A 19,801-nucleotide genomic window follows, 5' to 3' on the forward strand; every position below is an offset into this window, starting at 1 on the left:
ATAAAAGCATTTGGCAAGATAGTGGTGTTGGGTCAGCTCCAGAGCAAGTGAGAGCTGGTGTGGGGGACAGATGCGGTGTGGAGGGGCCCTGGAGGAGTCATCTGTAGAAGGAGGTGGGAACGTGGTTTCTGAAATATATATAAATTAGCATTGTGGTCCATGAATTTGGAGAGGACGTTGGAAAAGGAGGAGAAGTTACTATTCGATCGATGTTAAAACACAAGTCTGAGAGTTAGGGCAGCGTGTAAAGAAAGAGCCCCAGTGCCAGGGCTTGGAATCGAACAGATGTGGGTTTGCATCCTGCCGCTGCCACTTCTTAGCAGACCCTGAGTAAGTGCCTTAATTTTCTCCTTGACAAAACTGGGATCTTACTGACACTGAGCAGAGACTCAATAAATGTGACTTTCCCTTCCAGCGGACCAGGATTGCTTCTCTTCCCAGCCTCACCCCCAAACCCGAGAAAGTCAATACTCTCAATTAACGCTTAGCCGTGATGAAAAGCTCTGATCTTAAAGAGGGACGAAGACGTCATATCTGCCCTGTTTTTCCTTTCAACTTGCTTTAGGCTCCTCAGAGAGCTCGACCCTGATCGCAGATGAAGGGATGGGAAGGCAGTGAAAAGCAGCAGACCAAGCACCTGTGATCAGAGGAGACCAGCTGGCTCCCAAAAGTAAATACAGCAGGGCTCCGCTGGAAAAGGCATAATAGGAGTGTCCTGTCCCCAGTCCTGGGTCCTCACCTCCATCCTTGGTAGGGGTGGTATGTGATTCCCTGATCCACTTCACTGGACAGAGGGCTAGACATATGATGTCCACTACTGTGCCCAGCACAGTGTAAGGGCATGGGTGGTACTTATTCCCTCCCCCTTCTCGGGACACCAATAGCAGGCATTAGTGGGGCAAGTGTTCAGAGAGGGGTTTGGAGAGGGCACTGGGACACTTGGCTGGCCTCACATGTTGAATTCCATTCCTGGGAAAGCAGATTTAAAAGAAAAAAAGATTTTATTTATTTATTCATGAGAGACACAGAGAGAGAGAGGCAGAGACACAGGCAGAAGGAGAAGCAGACTCCATGCAGGGAGTCTGATACGAGACTTGATCCCCGGATTCCAGGATCATGCCCTGGGCCAAAGGCAGGTGCTAAACCACTGAGCCACCCAGGGACCCCCATGGAAAGGAGATTTTGAGATTTGTATGCAGGAGGCGCATTGGGAAGTGGTCTTAGGATCAACACATATGAGGGATGGGGCAGGGAGCAGCATGGGGAGGAGGTAGACTGTGACAGAAGATACAGCAAAGACTTCAACTTACATAGTGGGGAACTCAGGCTTGACTCAAGGGTAGGACAAGGGACTGAGCTTTCCCATCTCTACATCTAGTCATTGTATGTGGGTTGCCCAGGGAGGGGCACCATGTTAGCCAAGGTGACTTTCTCCCACCAAGGGCAACCCTGGAGAGGGATCCGTAGCAGCCAAGCTGTCTGTCCTGGAACTGGGAGGGTGGATCCTCTTCCTGCAGGGGGATCCGGGCAGTGCATCATCCCACCCAGCACAGCAGCCAACCCTCTTGCCTTATGGAGCAAAGAGCAGAGACAACACAGATGATGAGTCCTCGCGAGGTGTGTGGCTCACAGGCTCCGAGGCTGAGAGCATGCGGTCCCAAGCAGGTCACCCTGATTCCCAGTCACAGCTCTGTTCCTTCCTGTGTGTGGTTTGGACCTGTTACTCAACCTCTCTGTGTCTCCACATCCTCATCTCTCCACTGGGGCGGGGGGATGGTACTGACCTCTGAGAATTGGGGCAAGGCTGAAGCAGATAGTCCATGTGCACTGGGGGGTCCCCTAGATGTCAGATTTGGGGGCGATTACTATTCTCACAGGATCTCTTTCCTACTTTATCCCTATGACTCAATCCCACCCGTGTAAGGTGTGAGCTGAAAAGGAGAAGGATGACTCCTACAAGGACATTTATCATGACTTTAAGATACCTACCAGGAAAACCAGCAGGGGGGCAGGGATTGGGGGGCTACAGGTGGCCAGGAGGGGCAGTAAAGGCAGACACCTGCAGCCCTGCTGCTTGAGTGAGACTGCATGCCACCAACCAGCTGGTTGGCTCTGCAAGGCCATTTTCAAGATCTAAAGGAGGTAGTTGGGGTCAAGCCCTTGGGATGCTGCCCAACACCCTAGGGGCCGTGGTGTTTGCTGTTCTCAACCTTAAGCTTTGGCCTATTCACAGAGGCAACACTGAGGGAAGAAGGCCCTGATTCAGACCTTGCAGATTTCCCACGATGTTTAAAACCCCAGGGGACAGACAGAATTTCTGAAGTTGACTTCAAACTCTGTTTCTTTTTCTTTTCTTTTTTCTTTTCAAACTCTGTTTCGTCCATTACTAGGTTAGTCCTGGATTCTCTGGGTTAAATGTTGAATCCTTCACAGGTGTTACCAGGGTGGTCAGAGAGGCTGGCCGTGTTTTTCTTTACTCTGAGGTGGGACTGGCTGAAGAAAAGAGGTGGAAGACAAATGACTCCAGAGATCAGCTAAAGGAAGTGGTGTTCCTTGAGAATCCCGTGCCCCCCCTCACCCACTGCCCCCCACAAAGTAACATAAAGTATGTAGGTAGGGCAGGCTGTACTCTTTAGGCATCTGTGACCTTTTCCTAATTCTCATCTCACCTGGGGAGTTCACACTTGAGGAACTTCAAACACTCCAACTCTAATCAATCTGCTATGTTCTCTTGTATTTAGATATTCCCCAGGTTTCTTTTTCCCTGGCTGAAACCCATGCTGGAGGGACACCTGGGTGGCTCAGTGGTTGAGTGCCTGCCTTTGGCCCGGGGTGTGATGCTGGAGTCCCAGGATCAAGTCCCACATCGGGCTCCCTGCATGGAGCCTGCTTCTCCCTCTCCTTCTCTCTCTCTCTCTCTCTCTCTCTGTCTGTCTCTCATGAATAAATAAAATAAAATAAATAAAATAAAATAAAATAAAATAAACAAAGAAAGAGAAGAAACCCATGCTCAGAAGGGGTGCAGAAGATGGGAATGATGAGAATGAAGTAAGGGGCTCGGAGGCAGGGAGAAGGAGTTTAAGGGAACATTCCCCTTGCAGAGGGCCTGGGTCCCAGGCTGAGAACTCCTGCTAACTCCCCCCGCCCCCAAGCTCTCTCCTTGCCCCTTCCTTGCATCAGGTTGAAAAAAAAATCAAGAATTTACTCTGATTTATCTTTCCAAATGTCCCTGGTTTCCAAGCCCTCCTTATGGGGAACACTGCCCCACTCACTGGGTCCAGGCTGGCTTCACTGAGTTCTTAGCACCTGCAGTAAAAAAATAAGTCACAGAATCCCAAGTCCCAGACCCTGTCGGTTCGATGGACTCATTTAAACTTTCTCCAAGACTAACTCCCCATTCGTTTTATTCGAAGAGTCACAGTAAAGTCTCTTCTGCAATCATCATGTCAGTTTTCTTTCTTTCTTTTTTTTTAACAAGTAAGCAATAAAACACATACACTATTTTGATAAGAGGGGCAGCCGTGCTGTTTGTTATCTTTCAGAATGCAAAGAACTGACGACCCAACTTCTTGGCACTAAGGGAGATATTTACATGGGATCATAGCCTTGATTTTTATCTTTGTGGACTTAAAGTCCATGAAAGTCAGTTCACAGAGATGTCATTACTAGGCCAGAATGGACTGTCCATTTCCTGCCCTGGCTTTTTTGTAACAGAAAGCATAGTTGACTTTAACCTTGTGTTTTTATCCCTCAGGAAAAAAAAAAAAAGAATAGGCAAACAGAGAGACTCGTGGGACCTAAGGGGAAACCCCTAAAACAAAATGTATCTGGAATCTGTGTCCTTCTCCCTGTCTCCGAAGCCACACTGTCTTGGGGCACCCAACCATTATCTTGAGACTACTACTTATCATGGCCTCCTAATTGATCTCCCTGTGTCAGTGCTTGCCTGACCCCTGTGTGTTTTTTGCACTCACAATGGCCCTGGTGATTTTCAAAAAGTGTACATCAGAGCATGTCACTCCCCCCACTGAAAGTGTGTAGTAATTTCCCTCACTCTTAGAGCAAACCCCAAGATTTTCCTGAGGATACATGGCCCTGCTTGTCCCTTCTCCGTGCTCAACCCACTGTCCTCTAGCCTCACTAGCCTTCAATTCTTTAAATAAGCTCTTGCAAACCTCAGGACCTTTGCATATGCTCTTTCCTCTGTTTAGAAACACTTTATTCTGATAGGGGGTTTTAAACTGGCTGCTTCTTCTAGGACATAGTTTGCTTTTAGAGTTTTAATTTAACTCTATATGGCATGCTAAATCATCTGGTAAAATCACCTGGTTCTAGGTTTCGTTGAGGCTGTCTCTGCCCTCTGCTTTCTCACACTTTATTGTCTTGTCCTTTACGAATCCCACGAAGATGAATGTATGCTGGAATGGAAGCTTCATTTTGTCTGTTTTGTTCCTGCTGTATGTCGAATAGGGGTTGGCACGCAGTAGTCATTATATAGGTACTGCTGTTACAGAAGAGCCGTCCAGGTTCAAATTTCTGAACTGAATTATCACTGAGACTATAAATCCACAGAGCACTGGTTCTTAGAGAATTTGCAAACTGGCTAGAGGTATCTTACAGAAGTGTACTATTTGACTTGGGTAGTATTTTAAATTGCTTTAAATCGATTGCCTATATTTTAAAATTGGGATTTCAGGGGCATCTGGGAGGCTCAGTCAGTTAAGCATTTGCTTTCGGCTCAGGTCATGATCCCAGGGTCCTTGAGATCGAGCCCTGTGTCAGGGTCCCTGCTCAGGGGAGAGCCTACTTCTCCCTCTCCCCACTACCTGTGCTCTCTTTCTCTCACTATCTCTCTCCCTCTCAAATAAATAAATAAATAAAATCTAAAAAAAAATTGGAATTTCATATAAATATTTTGACGTCAACTTTTCTTGGAAAGCCAGAACATCTAGCCACACAGGTTCCTCTTTGCCACATGGCCCAATGGGCTGAAGCTGGGTAGTGGCCACCCCTTTTGGAGGCTCACATCCTCTCTGTTTGCTTTTCCTAATAGTTTGTGTTGATGCAAGAATTCTGCCCCAGTACAATTATCCTGAAAATAATAGTGGGGGATTTTTAAAGTAGGTAAATACAGAGTTTCATCAGAAGACCCACCAGAAATGGAAAACCATCTGAGGGAATATTTGTGCAAGATTGAGATGGAGTTAGGCCTGATTAGTCCTTCAGAGATTTGCTCAAAGCTCTCTGCAAGTGGTGCAGTAGGTAGTGGCTGGAATAGAAATTATTTAATACCCTTGAGATCTATGTTGTCAAATTCTGGGCATGGAGTAAGAAGCTAAACTGATTTCTTCATCTTAGGACCAAGGTAACTGAGCTCATAAAAGTTACTCAAGGACACCATGCCTCCAACTTCTAAAGAAAGGAGGAAACAAATATAGGCATTATTTAAATCTGTTCCTAGGCCCCACGTATTGAAAATTGGCAAAAAAACAAAAAAAAAAAAAAAACTAGTATCTGGACAAACAAGTCAAAGTGCATATTTTATCAATTGATGATGAGTTAGCAGCAGCAGAGCATTGACATCATATCCTCACCAATGAAGCCTGAGCTTTCATCTGAGCATTTGAAAACAAGTTAAGCCCCCAAACAATATAAGCAACTGTTTGAACTTGATATAAAGAGGTTCTAGTTACATTTCATCAGGAAACACTTTGGCCATGTCGGCAATAGGGGTCAAAACAATAAATGATTTATGAGACCTGGGAAGGAGTTATTGGCCTAAGTCAATCTGGGCTGATTTCAAAATGATAATTAGGTTTATTATAAGCATTTTCCCTTGAATTTTATTTTTTGCCTCTATTCCTTTATTGTTTTGGTCACTATAGGGGAAAAAAAATAGGCCTGACGAGGGCAAAAACATCCAAGTACTGTGCAGTTAGATTCAGTCTAGCAATTAGATAGATTTTTACAAGTGCTACTAATTGTCCCTTAAAATAAACTGGGATGCTATGTTAATGGATGTTGCAGCCTAAAATTACTCATCTATTTTGAAATCTAATTCACAGCTTCCACTTAAATGTTTACAGATTATAGTTTAAAAAAAGAACTATTAAAATTATAAAATGTTTAAGTATAATTTATGAGGAATCTATCATTCATGATTTAATTTCGTAGTTCACTGCAGCTGTTCAGGTTCACGCTGGAATAAAAATATCTTGCACCCAGCAGTACTATTGAAAATCAAAAGTTTTACCACAACAGGATTAGATTTTCTTTTTTTTCTTTTATTTTCTCCCCCCCCCAAAAGTGTGAGATGTAAGAATTTGGAAAGACATTGGAAACAAATTCTAAAGCATGGAAAAAATTAATGTGCAGTCACTCAGTGGAAGAGTCACACTGCTCTACGTTCACAGGGTTGGATTGGGATTTATGTGGAATTTGGGGTCTGGGCCACATTTATTCCTCGCCTAGAGTGGTCGAGCTTTAGACTCACTGAGAATCATTGATGGAGCTTATGAAAAACATACATGTCCCTAGAGCTTCAGATTGCTCTGTTCTAGGAGCCTGGAAATCTATCATTCTGAAGATTCTTCAGGTCTACCCGAGGTTCAGCCACATTAGGGAAGGGCTGGTCTAGTTCCAGGGGATTCGAGAGACAATAGAGGGACCTGGAATGCATCTGTCATCCAACCATCCTTCAAACTCCAGTGAGTTCTGAACCCTGTTTTGAATTAGGCAAGAACCCTCCCGGCTGATTTGATCCTGACATCCCAATTGTCTCAGATTCTAATGACTGATCAGAGGTGAATGATTCTAAGGGGATTGGCAATCAGAGGACTGGGGTTCTAGCCATCTTTATTGCTCCCACCCAGCTGTGTGAAATTTCTCTCTCTCTCCTGCAGCATTACCATATGTAAGATGAAGGAGATAGGCTAAGATTTCCCTAAAATGAGGATTGCAACCCTGGGGCTTCAAGCCACTTCCAGGCTATAGATGGACTTTACCTGGACTTACATGATGTCTGAAAATAAATTTCAGCTAGTTTCCCCACAGGGAGATTTCCCACCAAACTTAGATTTTTAGCCTCTCTTGGAAAATTGGAAATTCTGGGCAATAATGGGACGCTCCTTCTTACCTAGCCAATGTCACCTGGGAAAAGAAGAGTTTGCTCCTTTTAAAAAGGCCACAAGCTCTTATATTCCAATAGTAGCCCTGCTTTTCGTCCACCAGCCTACTCACATTTGGATGTTTCTGCTTGGTACCTAGAGGTGGTCCAGCAGTTGGCTCTTGCTTGCCCCCAGGGCCATTTTCAATACTAGCATCCTTTGATTCTCTAGATTACATTCTAAGGGTAGATCTTTTAACCAGATCTGTGCCTGCTTGTTCTTCCTTAATCTTTGAGTCAGGAAAGCAATTTCTGCTATTCCATTTTCAGGGCACAGGGAGTCTTTAAGAAAGAAGCAAGGAAGTAGGAGCCTGAAGGAATGTGGTGACTGCTTCTCCAGAAAGGACCCAAAGAACTCAAATTTCTATGTTTACAAATTCCTAAGTACAATACACCCAAGTGGGCCTTGATTTAGGCCAAATGTTTGTATCACTGGTTATGTGCAGTGCCAGCAAGGGCAAAGACATTGCTAAATTGCCAGGTCTTTGCAAATTATAATGAAAATTGTATGGCATGGAGTCCAAAATCCTTGTATCAACATAATAATTACTGTATGACTAGAATTACTGCAAGGAAGTGGCTTTTCTGGGAAAACACAAGTGGGAAAAATTCTTTCAAGTTTTGCAGAAGCGTCTTCAGCCTCAAGGTGGGCAGTTGGGGTGGGGGTGGGGGTCTCAGGAGAGGCATTTGAACTGATATAAACCTGATTGGAATTCCTCCGATCTCACGGTTATTGGAGGGATTGACCGACTCGGGATATAGTTTTCCCACCACTTCCACCTAAATTCTTTCGAAATATACCAAATGTAAAGAGTGGCGAGTACTGATATTATTCTCAGCTTGCCAAGACCAGTTAGTGCTAAAAGCATATTCCCTATGGTCACTTAATTCAAATCAAACATTTCTTACCCCCTAATTATGCGCATGATTCTAGGTTACAGAAGATGAATCATTTTTGACCCCAGAAGTCACGGTATGTTACAGATATCTATGTGAGTGAGCAAAATATCTATTGGCTGTTCTAAAGGATTCAGTTGTTGAGAAATGAGCAACATGCTATGGGAAAGGAAAGAGGATATCATTTAGGTTGGGCCTAGAAAGATGGGTTGAGCTGCGTGGTAGGATGACAAGGAGCATTTAGGTACAAAGGGCCTGCCAATAGGAACACATGTTTGGAGAATCCTTAGTGGTCTGCTTTGATTGGAATGGAAGCTTCCTGAGTGATGAGAGAAATAAAAGGAAGGAGAATTGGCCAGAAAGAAGGCTGGAAAGCTCCATACCAGCTGAATTGAGAAGACCATGTTAAGGCTTTGGAATATTATTTTAGGTAATGGTGAAAGCTTTCTGAGGTAGTCATGGGAGTGATCATATTTCCATTTTCTTTTTTTTAAAATATTTTATTGTTAAAAAAATAAAAAATATTTTATTTATTTATTTATTTATTTATTTATTTATTTATTTATTTGAGAGAGAGAGAGAGAGAGAGAGCACACTAGCAGGGGGAGCTGCCAAAGGAGAGGGAGAAGCAGACTCCCCGTTGAGCAGCGAGCATGATGCAGGACTGGATCCCAGGACCCTGGGATCATGACCTGAGCTGAAGGCAGATGCTTAACCCACTGAGCCACCCAGGCACCCCTTCATTTTTGAAAAATAACTCTCTGTGCAGTGTGCAGCATGGGTTGGAGAGGTGGGGGTGTGGGACAGGAAGAGTCAAAGCTATTTTGAGGGTTCTAAGTTAGGTTGATTTCTATCTTCTGCCTCAAATCTAAAACATAAAAAAATACCTATTAATTTATACTTGGTTCTGTGGTGTGGTTTAACGTTAATGTAATGTTATACTTGAGTCACTGTGCTCCTAGCAAATGGAATTATTTCATTAAAGCATATACATATTATTTTGTTCCAATCTGCTCTTTCATTAAAAAGTAGTATAAGTGGAGAAATAGCTACATTTATTAAAGATACCCCCTCCTCCTTTTATATATATAAAAAATATAAAAAATATAAATATATAAAATATATAAAATATATATAAAATATATAAAAATATATAAAAAATATAAAAATATATAAAATATAAAAATATATAAAATATAATATATATATATAAATATAAAAATATATAAAATACATATTAAAACATATATAAATAAATATATTTATATATAAATTTATAGATAAAATTTATATATATAAAATATAACTGGGTATTATAGGATATGTTGATATAAATAAATAAATAAATAAATAAATTAATTTATTTAAAGATAGCTCCTCCTTCTTGATGGAATGTTATACTATATATATATAACTGGGTGTTATAGGATATGTTGACAAATTGAATTTAAATTTAAGAAAAAGGAAAAGGGAAAAAAAGATAGCCCCTCCTCTTTGTGACTTTTCTAGGCTTTTTACCTCCTTTCCCCTCTTTTCCCCTTCACTGCGTTCTGAGTAGTGATGGTATCTCTAGAGCAGTAATGCGAAGCCTGCCATTGAAGCCGGGATGGGCAGGCATTGAAGCAAGGAGGGTTTCAGATATGGTTTGGGGGTCTGAAGGACCCTCAGTGCCCCTGTTCTTTTTTACAACAGAGAGCTGAACAGGGTTGTAAGAGCTGAAAGGGTTGTCGGATGTATGAGACGGAAACTATCCAATCAAATGTAGTAACAAGCCAATAAACAAGAAATCTGATTAGGACAGGAAGTAGTAATGAAAAAGAAGCATAGCCCGCTGAGAAGGGGAAAAGCAGAACACACATACTAATATTTCTAATATGTTTTGTATCGGTCCATTGTATATGGAACTCGTTCAGGCTCACGGAAAATGGATGATTTTCAGTGGAGTCCACCAATGACAGGCCTTTGGGGGTTTGGAAGAGAAAAGGGACGCTTCGCGTATAAAATGCAATTACAACCATGTGAAATACCTTATTGCCGGGTCTGGGTTATTGCCGTGCACTGGGCGAGACGTACTTTAATGTTTAATTCTTATAAAATATGGAAAATGACAGCTGATAAGGGATGTAAGGCTGTTTCATGACTTTCACGTAACTTGGGGCACATTTTGCCCACCGATACGCATAGCTGAAGAGAAACTCCGTGGAATGGGGAGAGGCTGGATTTCATATTTTGTTACTCTGCTAACACGTCTCCTATTCCAGAGAACTATTTGCAAACTGCTTTCTTACTAAATAGCATTGTTGCTAATCATAACTCGTTATCTTAATAAAAAACAAAACAATCTCAGACCGTTTTGGTTGAAGGATGACAAAGGGCAGTGAGTACACTCCCAGAGTTCACATTTTGGGCAAAGAGGAGAGGTGGCGCCTCGAGGTTCCTGAAGGCTGCCAGCGATGCACAGTAGGTCCCTGGGTCAGTGATTCTCTGTTACGCAACCAGAGTCCACAGCGAAGCCAAGATCATCTGTTTCCGGCCATGCCCAGTATCAAGGTGAAGTCCTCCAGAGTCAGACAGGCTCGGACTGAGTAGTTGCTCGGCGGCTCACAGGCTATGTGGCTAGAAAGAGCTACTCTAACCCTACCCCAGCTCACGCCTCAGTTTCCTTATCTGTACAATGGAGACAATACTCCCTTGGGGCTGTTTTCAGTATTAAATGAGCTAATTCATCGAAAGCAGCTTATTAATAGTTTATTAACCTTGGCACTCTCTCGATATTTTGAGCTGGATAATTTTTTGTCGTGGGAGGGTAGCCCTGTGCCCTGTAGGAGGTTTAGCAGCCTCCCCACTACCCCTGACCTCCATCCAACCAAATGCCAGTATCATCTCTCTGCGCTCCCCTCTTCCTCGGTGGTGACAATTACTGTCTCTAGGCATCGCCAAAAGTCCCCAGTTGGGCCAATCCACTGCCCCCCCCCCAACCAATGATGTTGGGAAACTACTCGACACATAGCGATGTGCTCAAAAGACATTCTCTATTATTATTATTGTCATTTTGTATTGCTTTTAAAAAGGAGCGGCCACTTCGGTCTACAACATCTCTTTGATTCTTTCCTTGGCCTCCATGAGAACATGCAGAATAAAAAAAAAAATGGTCAAATGCAAGGAGCAGGAAAGGATGGTCACAAACTATATAATCAGCTCCTGACAGTTTTGTTAAATGTAGTGATTTTCTTTTTTTTTTTCTGCCACTAAGGAGAAGAAGGTGACCGAACCGTGGGATCTTCCCTGATATTTTCCAGATTTGACCGGCTGCCTGAGTAAGAGAATGTTGTCACTTTCCCAAGGCCTGCTGTATGGGACAAGGGAAAAAGATAATATGGTTAAGTCACTTGCCTGCCATTCCATGAGTTGCTCTGCTGCTGTCCTCGAATGTCATTTCCACGCATTTCTTCACCTCTCGCCTCCCAGCGTCGCTATCACTTAACCCACTGCCCCAGAGAGCTGCTTATTAACATTTAATACATGCTGAAGCGTCAGTGGGCTTTGAACGAAACATGAAGGAGTTTCTGACTTGCTTTTAGCTCTTTGCCCTTGTGCCATTACATGAGTAATTCCTTAAAGCTCCACTCTGCCATCGGCATAACCGTGGCATGTATTTTTCTCTGAGATGAAAATGAACGATTTATGGAAAGAGTGTGTCCCTCTGATGCATGCAAGCTTTCATCCATTGAAGGATTTTTTTAAATTTTATTTATTTATTTGAGAGGGAGAGACAACAAGTTGGGGGGTGGGGAGGAGCAGAGGGAGAAGGAGAAGCAGACTCTCCACTGAGCTCCATCCCAGGACCCCAGGATCATGACCTGAGCTCAAGGCAGCCGCTGAACCCACTGAGCCACCCAGGCACCCCCCCCCCATTGAACAAATGTGGGTGAGCCCCTGTTGTGCTGGACACTGCAGGCTAGGGAGGCTCAGGGGTGGAGGTGGTGTTAGTTTTCTAGCTGCTGACAGGTGAGAAGGGAGAGAGGGGGGCACCGGGAGACACAGGCAGGTAAAGGGGCGAGAAGCGCAGAATCACAGATGTGCCACCAATTAAAACACATGGCAGGGGGCCCCCGACTCAGCCTCAGGGGTGAGAAATGTTGCCTCCCTTTAAAGACAAAAGAAAAGAAAACGATCCCCATGACCCTCTCCTCCTCAATAAAGTCACGCCGAGGAGAAAAATACAAAATTCAGTCAAGGCGCAGAAACTGGAAGTTCGTGCCATCCGAAGCGTGTGGCCCGGGTCTGTGCAAAATGCAAAAACACTTGAGACTAGGAATGTTTAATTTGACACAAATATTATGTATTAATTCTGGGGTTCACTGCAGAAAATATTTGACGTGACTCCATCTGGCCAAAGAAATCCCAACTCATTCTTTCATTTTTAAATTACAAAAGTCACGCATGAACCTCCTTGAAGAAGAGCAAGGAAAGGGGGGACGGAGTGAACTTCCTTCCCTACTTGCCCTTCCTCCTTCCCACATGGGCCCTCCTGGCCAGAGGCGACGGCCCCTCGATGGTTTGGAGTGTAGCCTTGCAGAGAATGGGTTAGATACTAGGTGGAACCAGGTAAAACTGCGGGCTCTGTGGTTCAAAAAGGGCACAACCTGCAGCACCTTTGCATGGTTCCACCTACTGCGTAACGAGCTCTGGGTCATCCTGCACATGTCATCCTGCCACCTCCTCGTTTTCTCTAGCAAGCCATCCTGAAACTCGATGTGAGCAAACAGAGATCGCCTTTATTTTGGGGGTTGCACGACATTTCTAGAAGAGCTGTTAAGAAAATAATCTTGGGAAGATAAATGAAAGCTGCCGAGAGATGCAGAGAAGCTGCAGAAGGCACAAGTGCTGGAAAAAAGGATGCGTAACATGCTCCCACTTGGAAAATAAACTGGTCACCGCAGGTCATGCCCAGAAGGCCCTGTTCTTCCCAAGGGGCCGGGCCCTACAGGGTGAAGAGGGTAGCAGGGTGGCAAAGGAGGCCCGCGCCCAGCCCCTTCCCTGCGGTGGGGACTCCTGCGGCCTGGTGTGACTCACCTCCCCGCCACCCAGCTTCCACGGCTCTGGGCTGGGCTCCAGGCTGTCTGGGAGAGACGCTGGCTGGCTCCGAGACGCAAAGTCCACAGTCCGCAACCAGACCAAGTTTTTGTGTTGACGATAAATGTTAACTTCGTTTCTGATGACCGCTGGAGTCGGAGGCTAGTACCTGATTCTCCCAGATGGTTGTTTAGTATAAATTTTCATAATTGCTGTCTTTCATACTAATGCCCTCAGAGGGCAGTTGGAGGGGAAGCAGCATTGGATTTAGGGTCAGAAAAACCTGCCTTTGAACGTCTGCCCTATTGTTTATGAGAACTGACAGACTTCGACTAAACCACTCCTCCTCAGTGGACCACAATTCCTTTGAATAGCCGTAAAACTAAAATAGTGGAAAATACCTTGTCCTTTATTGGGTGCTTCCTATATGCCGGGTGCTGCTTTTCGCACTTGACATGCATTAACTCACGCAATTGTCGCGGCAGCCCTATGAGGTGACCCTCTTCTTACCCGGTTGTATAGGTAAGGAAACAGGTGCAGAGGTTGAATGACTGGTCCAAGGTCACACAGCTAGGGAGTAAGAGGAGTGGAAGCTAGAGGTTCAACGTGTGAAGGTTAAGGAAGAATGAGTGCTCTGGGCAGCTCTGCTTGGCCATCATGGCAAGAATTTGGTGATTTTTTTTCTCTCTCGGACTTATTGCCCCCAAATTAGATAATCATGAAAGTTTTGGAGCTGGACAGACCCTCAGAAACTGTCAAGGGTACACTTTTCCTTTCAAAAGAGGAAGACATAAGTCCACACATCCACGGGAGTTGGGCAAAGTTCGAGCTGATGAGCATGGGGGGCATAGATTTTGCCTCCTGCCCTCAGTCTTTTGCATGGTTTTCCCACTGGGCTAAATACTGCAAGCAATTCTTAAAAAACTGTCTATCTTGGAGAAAGTTAAATGTCAACAATAGTATAGGAGAGCTCTGTGTCTCACCACCCGGCTTCACCGGCCATTACCCACTCGGCCAATCTAGCTTTATCTACATTCCTGCCCACTCCCCACCTTCCAACCCCTGCTGGAGAATTTTGAAGGGAATCTCAAGCATCATACATTTCAGTATAAATCTAAACAATAAGGACTCTCTCTTTTTTTTTAAATATCAGCACAATGCTATTACCATGCCTCAAAAATAACAATATCGCTTAATATGATCAAGTGGCTTGTTGCTACTGTTCAAATTGCCCTCTTTCCTGCACGCTTTTTTTTTAATAGTTGGTTTGCAGTGAGCAAGTTTTGAACTTTTAGCAAATGCAAGGCAGTGTGGAGGACACAGGGATGGTCAAAAAAAAAAAAAAAAAAAACCAAACCGTACCCTTTGGCTCTGAAAGGTCAAGAATGAATCTGAAACTCTACTATTAAAGTGGATCAAATGAACACTGTGGTGCAGGGGGAAGCGATACGGGTGGATGGAGGCTTGCTCACTGGCTGCCTGGGCCTGAGCCTACCTCCACCACCGACTCACCAGGTGACCCTAAGTAAGGCACATGGCCTAGCAGTGCCCTCCCCTCCTTACCTGTAAGATGGGGCTGGTAATACCCCGGCCTCAAAGCCTTGCGATAATACAGGTAAACACTCACATCAGCACCTGAAACATCATAATCATGCACTAAACACTAGATATTATTATAATATCCCAGCATGGTTATGACCCATTAATAAGTCTTGGAGGCACTTTGTAGTGGATGGTGAAAGGTGGATAGTTCTGCTTATTATGCCACGAATAACAATACATAATAATAATTGTGGATGATGATGATGATGATGATGATGATGATGATTTGGGCCAGGGTTTATTTTTTTAAAGTGCAAGTCAATTAAAATTAATTGCCTTTAATTGTCAATTGCCAGTAACGCACAAGTGTTTTTGCACTCATATTCTGTCCCTCTCTTTCTTTTGCTCTCTCTGCTCACACTTTTCTCCAAGCTGAGGTCGTAAAGGCTTGATCCCTGAAGCCACATCTCCATCTCCAAGGCATTTCTTCCCCTCAGGGCCTAAGGGATACAAGAGATCTGATTCCTAACTGAAATGGGACAGCAGCAAAGACGTTGCTGTAATCCCTATGCTCAGGATAACCGTCCTTCCTGGACTGCTTGATTTGTGCGGGTTGTCCTCTTCCACTCCCCAAACGGTCCCAGTTTGGGTGATGAGTTATGTGATCACCCTACCTACACCTAAAACATGAGGCATGTTTTAAAAAACGTGGTTTGGAGTCACCCTTCCCCTGTTTACCTTGTTGCTCACCTCTACCCCTGTGCACCTGCCACTCCCACCCTGCTGGGGGTATGCCCTGGTCTCCGCTGTCACCTTGCCGACTAAAGGCCCACGGACAAGCTCTGCCCAGAGCTACTTATTTCTGTCACTAGCAATGGTTTATGCTACAGTTTTGGGTCATGTAACAAGGACCATGCTCCTATCGCTCTCCTTGCAATTATGGAAATCATTTCTATCAATCAAGAGGAAGGGGTGGGGGAGGGCGCCTGGGTGGCTCAGTGGTTGGGCATCTGCCTTTGGCTCTGGTCACGATCCCTGGTGTCCGGGGTCAGGTCCCACATCAGGCTCCTTGCAGGGAGCCTGCTTCTCCCTGTGCCTGTGTCTCTGCCTCTCTGTGTCTTTTGTGAATGAATAAATAAACAAACGAATGGAATCTTAAAAAAAAAAAAAAATGAGTGGTGGATCCCTAATCTGAGATCATTTAGCTGCAAATTTTAGGAATTGCAAATATATTAAAATGTCTGTTTCCTCCCTCCCTTACCAATCGAGAGACCTGATTTATATGTGCTGTGCGTCAAATACATTTCTTCTTACTCCCTATATTCACTAACCCACTTCATAACTTTTAATATTTTTTTTTAAGATTTTATTCATTCATGAGAGACACAGAGAGAGGCAGAGACGTAGGCAGAGGGAGAAGCAGGCTCCGTGCAGGGAACCCAATGCGGGACTCAATCCCAGGACTCGATCCTGGGACTCCAGGATCACACTCAAAGCCGAAGGCAGACACTTAACCATTGACCCACCCAGATGTCCCAATAACTTTTAGTCTTAAAGCAAGTTTTTCTTACTCCTGCAGTATGACTTCTCTATCAGATCCTTAGGAAAATGTAAAAAAAGGTGAAAAAGTCACGTTGCTTAGTATGAGGATAAGACAGATTTGGATCATACAAACGTATGACAACAGTAATACATTCTTTTTTAAGTTGGCTTTCTTGGAGCCAAAACAAATCCTAATAAAATAAAAATCGTAGAAAAAGCACCCAGATGCATAATTTGTCACTTAATTCCATTTTGCAGACAGGCAGCGCCTACTGCGTGCATCGTGGCTTTGTATGGGGCAAGCCTTTCCGTAAGATCCACAGAGGAATTATAGCACGGTTTCCTCAAAGAATGTATTATCTAGTGGAGAGGCTATGACAGAGTTGCAAGTAATCCCATTAAAAAGCAATGAAAGATATATGACTTAAGAGAGAGATGTCTGAACCATGTGCTGTGGGGATTTATAGGACACAGATGTGACTCTAGAGTTGAGAAATACTCCTAATTCTGGGAAGTGGCGTGGATTTAGATAAGAAGCCCTATCTTGTTGCTTTTTTAATTTATTTATGTTTGTAGAGTGGCCCAGGCATATGAAGGTCTCAGCAATGGTTGTTGATAATTACAATAAAGCAATCTGTGGCGTCACATTTTAAGTACCAGAGGTAGACAGTCCTGCACATCACACACATACATGTAAGGCTTGTTCATATAATACACGTCACACATTTATGCGTACACATCCATATATACTCATATCTATAATGTGTATAAAATATTAAGTCCTATATAACTATGTAGAGAGAGAGAAGGAGAGTATCATATATGTGTATGACTCTAGGGTTTTCTTTCTTTCTTTTTTTTTTAAGATTTTAATTATTTACTCATGAGAGACACAGACAGAGAGAGAGGGACAGAGACACAGGCAGAGGGAGAAGCAGGCTCCACGCAGGGAGCCCGACGTGGGACTCGATCCCGGGTCTCCAGGATCATGCCCTGGGCTGACAGCGGATGCTCAACCACTGAGCCACCCAGGTGTCAGACTCTAGGGTTTTCAAATCAACTCCTACGTCTCTCCCGTTTCTCACTTGTCCCTGCTGTTTTTCTCATGTTTCTCTGTTTTCTTCATTCCCTTGTCTTGGCTTCACATTGGGTTTCCACCTCCCTTTTCCGACCATCCTCCCCCAACAAAAAGATCTTCAAAATCTCCCCCTTCTGGTCCTGTCACCTTCCTTAGCCCACAAATTTCTCAAGCTCCCCAGATTCCCCTCAATCTCTTGCCCCATCCCCTCCCTTCTTGTACCATTAAGTTTTTTTCTTTCTTTTTCTTTTTCTTTTTCTTTCCTTTTTCCTTCTTTCTCTCTTTCTTTCTTTCTTTCTTTCTTTCTTTCTTTCTCTCTCTCTCTCTCTCTCTCTCTCTCTTTCTTTCTTTCTTTCTTTCTTCTTTCTTTCTTTCTTTTTTGGAGAATGAGATTGAGCAGAGGATAGGGCCGAGAGAGAGAACCTCAAGTGGACTCCACGCTGTGCGCAGAGCTGAACATGGGCTCCATCCCATGACCCTGAGATCACGGCTGAGCTGAAATTAAGAGTTGGCTACTTAACCCACCGACCCACCCAGGCGCCCCTGCACCATGACATCTCTTGAAAATTTATCAAACAATAAATCCTTGGGTCCACCTCTTTGCTTCAAATTCATTACTCAATCTGCTGCAGCCTGGATTCTGGCCCCACAAACTGTGTGTGGTGTGTGTGTGTGTGTGTGTGTGTGTGTGTCCAAGGGTGAGAGAACATGTTTAATCACCAAAGAGCTCTGGGTTAACCAAGAAAGTGAGTTATCCCAGTAATTAAGCACAGTGCCTATGGACTCAGCCCACCAGGGGTTCAAATCCTGGTGCAGGTTATTTAATTTCCCTGTGCCTCAGTTTCTTCAACCGTAAAGTGGAAAAAGACGGACAAATTATCTGGCAGAGTTACTGTGAAGATTAAATGATTTTGTGCCCATAAAGAATTCGGAACTAGGTGTTGTCAGTTCCTATTATGGTTACAAACTGCACTGGATGTTTTTCTGCCCTTATCTAATTTGCCTTCCCTAAGAGAGAGCGAATACAACCGAATCCTCCGACTTCCCTGAAAATCTCCTTTTGTGGCTCCCCTCTCTGTTTTTTTTTTTTTTTGCCTTTCTGACCCTTGCTTCTCAGCTTCCTTTGTGGAACCTGTTTCTGCTTGTCTCTTACATGTGGGTGGTGCCCAAGGCGCTGGCCTCGGCCCTCTGCTCTCCTGGTGGGGGGCACTGGCTGGGGTGACCTCGCCTGGTCCTCGGGGGCAGCAGCCACCTCCCTACAGCCTGATCCTATCTGAGCTCCAGGCTATGCTATCTCGAGCTTTCAGGAGCTTCCTGAGCACCTTGAACTCAATATGCTGAGCCACTAGACCTCCAGCTGCCACTCCAACCCCACTTTCCTGTTTGGCCAAAGGGAAGCACCTTGTAGCTCACGCTTGAGACCTGGGCACATGCTCTTCGCAGTCATCTTCCGTAGGGCTGTGGGCGATGGGGGCCTACCCGGTTACCTACCTTCTCTCTTATCCGCCCCCTCACCTTCTCACCTGCACCAACTTGGTTCAGCTCACCGATTCTCCTGGGGATCACCCCACCAGGCTCCCTGCTATTTTCTTCAGGCCCCAAGGTTTGTCCCCTTTCAGCTCACCCTTGACTGGGCTTCCCCACTCTCTTTCCAACAAAATGCAAACCTGACCGCATCTGGCCCCAGCCTAAAGTCCTGGAGTGACTCTTCAGAGGATGAAGTTCATGCTTCTTGGCCCATATGGGCCTTGTTTATCTCTGTGCTCCCCACTTCCCCTCCCTGCACACCCCATCTCGCTAGCTGTCCTGTGCCTCATGACTTCAGGGTTCTGGAATCCTGGTGCTGTGTCTTGCCTCTGGCCCCTTCACACCTGTGCTTCCTGTCTCTTGAACATAGTCCCCTGTTGGCTCTGCCTTCCTCTCCTCCTGACCCCTCCAAATCTAAGCGCCACCTCTTTGGGGGAGCTACACAATGTGATTTAGCTGCTCATCTGTGTTCAGACATCGCTCTGTGCGTATCTCCATTTGGGTATGTGTCACAGCTTCATCTCTGACCCCCTTACGTGTCCCTTCTTTCTCTCCAAGTCCCATGAGGGCAGCATCTGTGTCTTACCTAACTTTGCATTCCTTGCACCTCGGCTGGCACATCTGGCACACGGAGGGTGTTCAATAAATACTGAATGAAATCTTGAGCCAAGGGAATATATCATTTTCATTTCATCTTCGTAAACTGTGAGGTGGCTATGGTTAGACTAGGGTCTACCAATAAGGATCGTACATTCGTTTCTTCCACTTTACAGACAAGAGACTTTCAAACAGTTACCGGGAGAGTCGGGACTTCGAAGTGACAACCTGGAAAAGGATTGTACCCTTTGTGTAGTAATTCTACCTCTAGAAATCCCTCCTAAATAATCAGAAGCAGAAAAGCTTTATTCACCAAGATGCTCATCACCAAGTAATTCATGATAGAAAAAATACTGGAAAAAATAGAGAAATAATTC

This window comes from Nyctereutes procyonoides, unplaced genomic scaffold, assembly GCF_905146905.1.
Source record: "Nyctereutes procyonoides isolate TBG_1078 unplaced genomic scaffold, NYPRO_anot_genome, whole genome shotgun sequence".
Classification (NCBI taxonomy): domain Eukaryota; kingdom Metazoa; phylum Chordata; class Mammalia; order Carnivora; family Canidae; genus Nyctereutes; species Nyctereutes procyonoides.